Raw genomic sequence first — 4,163 nt, forward strand, 5'->3', positions numbered from 1 at the left:
CCTGGGCTGATGCATCAATGCTGCCACTAGCTGGGGCAGCCAGTGTGGAAAGCAGAGCAGGAGGCACAGGAGGAGGGGTGAGTAAGCAGCCAGTCACTGCCCCGGGTGGTATGGCTGTGGCTCAGCTGCTGAGCAGCACCAGGAGAACCGAGGGAGTGGGAAATGCTATGAGGTCAGGGAGAGCAGGGGCAGCGCTCCCTGCCCTCCTGTTTGGACCTTCTAGGCAAGGACAGGATGCAAATAGCTGGCATGCCACCAAAAGGAAAGAGGCTTTGGTGTGGCATGGTGTCAACCCACGGACCTGCCGGCTGCAGGGTCATGCTGAGGCCAGGTGCTCATGCGCAGGAGCTGCCCAAGCTTGTGCTGCGGGTACTGAGGTGGATGGAGGGAGCACATGCTCGCAGAGGTGGCAGTCCTGAAGCTGTGTCCAAGCCCTGGAGAGGCTGGGATGAGAAGAAAGGAATCCACCCACCCCCGGTCACTGTATCCTTCCTCTGGGCCGGAAGGCTGCAGCTAGGGTGGCACAAGGGCTGGTCTAACGTATGCCCAAATGTGGTGGCAGGACCCCACATGTCCTGAGTGAATATCAGTTGCCCAGCTCTGTCTAACACCATCTTGCACAGATGAGGTTACAAGTATTCAAGCCTCTGATGCTAAGGCCAATTGAGTCCTCCAGCTTGGGTCATGCACATGGCAGGACTGGGCAGCCTGGGTGTCACTGTGGGAGAGTGGAGATGACCAGCAGAGACAGGGGATAGCATAGGGAAAAGCTCAGTTGTCTTTGGGGTAGGACATGAGTAGACCAATTCTGGACCTGGTGCCATCACAAAGAGTGCAAGGGAAATACTTTCCCTTTGAAAAACCCAGCAGGTCAGTGGCTGCCCCAGAAGGGGCACAGGGAGATGGGGCTGAGCAAGGGCTCCCATACTGGGAGGTGCTTTGCCTCCCACACATCATTGCTCCAGGGGCAAAGGCATGCCCATGATGGCCAGAAAGCCCAGTCCACTGGGCACCATGTGGGGCCATGTGCTGTGGGGTGGCAGGTGTGGGTCAGCAAGCCCAGGGGGTGACTCACAAAGCTCATCCCAAGGCATACAGGCAGGGCCCTACAGCCCAGCAGCCTGTCCTTACAGGCTTCACATGGTGTGGGTGCTCATCAGGGCAGTGGGGGAGAAGGAGAGGCCACTGGCAGAGGAAACCCATCGGGGAGCACAGGGCCGGGACACCCTCAAGCAAGGATGCAGCCAAGGTCCCAGTAGATGGATCCTCCCTGAGCTCCTCTGAAGGAGCTCCATGAAAACATGGAGATGTGCTGCCCAAGTGCATGCATGGGAAGGGAATGCAGGGCAGGTGTCTGTCTCTCCGGGTCCCCTCAGACTCACAGCTGGAGTGGAGCACGTATTCCCTGGGATGGTTTTCCCCCTTGCTCATTTTTCTACCTCCCAACTGCTCTTAGACATGCCCAGGGAGAGCTGATAGGCATTGAGGCACAGGGGAAGCCCAGCTTTGCTTGTCGCCATCCCCGCAGTGCCTCCATCACTGCAATCACAGCCCAACAACAAGCCAGTTCAGCTGAAACCCTGCCCCAAAATAGCCTGGAGCTCCTGAGACATACCCACCTGGTATCCTTGCACTGTCTGGGCCAGCAGTCCCTACCTGCCCTGCTCAGGAAGGAATCACTGTTGCAGCTGCACAAGGAGCTGTTCGAGAAAGAGGTTTTATAGGGCTGGTGGGAGCAAGAGAAGCCTATACCTTGCAACTAATCAAGGGACTTGATTAGTTGCACTTGCGCTAATCAAGGGACTAATCAGTACTGACCGTAGCCTGCTCCCCTCTGCCGTGGAAAGGTCCATGTGTCTGCCCATCCCCCTTTCCCTCTGCCTCTTCTTAGACACAGGGAATATAGTACAAGGGTGACCCCTCAGGCTACATCTTACCACAATGAGGATGCTCTTTCTCAGTCTACATTGTCATCAGCATGATGTCACTGCTTCTACATCACACCAAAACCTTCCTCTGACAGGTTCCCAACAGGCACAGTTACCACCTGTGAAGGGTCAAGCCCAGCTGCGTGCCTGGGCTGAGCACCATGCCCCAGTGACCCAGCCCTGCTGCACCCCACCATGCCACTCTCATTAATTCGTTTGACACTGGCATGGGAAAAAAATGCCCCAAACAGGCGGCCCCTGCATCCCCATCACCACACAACTGCACAGCCAATAAACCCTTGGCTAAGCACCCACAGGTACCCGTGCCCAGAGATGCACATGCGAAGGTGAGCCACCAAAGACCCTATGCATCAGTGACAGTGACAGCAAGGAACACCTCTACCAATACAGCTAGCCTTGAGGCTGCCAAGAGCCCTGGCACAACACACAGCTGCAGCCCTGAACCCCTACTCACTGAAAGCAAAACCCACAGAGACCAGTGCTACCCAGACCTGGGAGAGGGGACGGGTACTGTGAGCAGTCGTGTGGGAAGATGCCAGTCTTGAGCTGGCTCAAAGGGCCAGGGAGTGCCCAGACCTCCCTCCCCGCATGGGACGAGCTCCCTGGAAATGAGGGATAATCTCAGACAGGGGTGAGAGAGCCCTAGCTCTGGGTGAAGCAGCTTGTGAATCTGACAACTGCTCTGGTGCCCACTCCTGGGAAGCCCAGCACGTCCGTTTGGTGGTGCTGGTGGCCTCATCCACACATCACCTCCTCCCAGCTCACTGGCTCCCAGCTCCAGAGCAAAGCAGAGTGTGTGCTGGTGATCCCCTTGCAGCTGCTTTGCTGCCCAGCACATTTGGCCATGCTGTGTGCAGCTGGGTTATTATTCTTAAATTAAAGGTTTTTTTACTTCTTCTTTTTTAAGAGAAGAATAAACAACTTTGACCCCTTGCCCTTCTCTGCCAAATCCTGCTAATCTCCCCAAGTCAGCGTTGCCAGCGCATGCACAGCATGGTCACAGCACCAGCAGGACCCAGCCTCGGCGGACAGATGCACTTCTGAGCAGCCCGGGTGGGGGGCATCGGCAGCCCAGCACCCTGACCTCGCCGGCGCCGTCAGCAGGCCCTCTAACTAAAGGCAAAGTGGGCTCCCACTTCATCCCTGCCTGCTCCGTCCGTGAGCAGCATGGCACTGATGTCCATCTGGGGCACAGGGGATGAGCTTGGGGGTTAGGGCTCACCAGGTGGATATTGATGAAGATCGGGCAAAGAAAAAGGGAACTGCTGAAGGGACAGCCATGTGTGCAGAGCAGCGGTCTGAGAATTAGCCAGGGCAAAACAGCAGCTCTTGGGCAGCAGGAGGGACTGTTCCCTGGGATGGGACAGATACCCCGAGGTGGGTGGCAGGGAGCAGGGGGACCCTCTGCATGCACCCTGCTGCAGTAAGGACTCGCCTTGTCTCACTCTCCCCTCCTCTAGCAACAAACCCAAGGTAAGACCCTCTCAGACCTGCATTAACCCTTTCACAGGCTTGGACTCCAGGGGCAAACTCCCAGCTAGTGAACCACTGACTGTTAGAGCACCATTTATACCCACCAAGGCCCACCCTTTTGCCCCGCACTCCTGGAGCTACGGCTAGGGAAAGGGACAGAGCCGTGGAATAAATCACTGGCGGGCAGGCAGGGCACTGGGAGGGGAAAGGCTTATGGAGAGCTTTATTTTAGGGGTCAAAAGAGTGTGACAATGTGGAGACGAATAGCCTCAGATAATGAATGATAGCCCGGACGGCACGCCGGGGAGCTGGAATCTAAGCACTTAAAACCGGATAAAGACAGGCAGGGTGAAATTCTTAATAGATTTAAATAGTTCATGTTTCGACAGATACCTGGGCTTTCCAAGGCTGGGTCCCGGCTCTGCGCCTGTAATGAATCCCCCACCCCCTCTGGTATCCGGCAAGGCACCGTCTCTGCCTTTGATGAAGGCACCATTACAAACAGGGGTTTTGTCCCTGCCACGTCCAGGCCACCGCTCAGGAGAGAACGCTGTAGGGACTTTCGGGCTTTTAATTAACTTTGACTTATTGGAGGCCCCTACCCTCTGTTCCCCACCCCTCAGGCACACGACCCTCCGAAGCTGCAGGCTTGGGATGCAGGTAGGCAGGCCACAGCTCTCTCCGCAGGACCTGGGTGTCCCATACCCCTAGGGGTCCCCCAGCCTGCTGTCTCCGACACGC

At 56.6% G+C, this 4,163-nt stretch overlaps 1 protein-coding gene across 1 annotated transcript in view; it reads right to left on the bottom strand.

Moving 5' to 3' along the window:
* The window catches only part of WNT6 (wingless-type MMTV integration site family, member 6), a 13,017-nt gene that overhangs the window by 8,447 nt on the left and 407 nt on the right, over positions 1 to 4,163 (bottom strand). The window lies entirely within an intron of this gene.

This window comes from Buceros rhinoceros, unplaced genomic scaffold, assembly GCF_000710305.1.
Source record: "Buceros rhinoceros silvestris isolate BGI_N320 unplaced genomic scaffold, ASM71030v1 scaffold26238, whole genome shotgun sequence".
NCBI lineage: Eukaryota > Metazoa > Chordata > Aves > Bucerotiformes > Bucerotidae > Buceros > Buceros rhinoceros.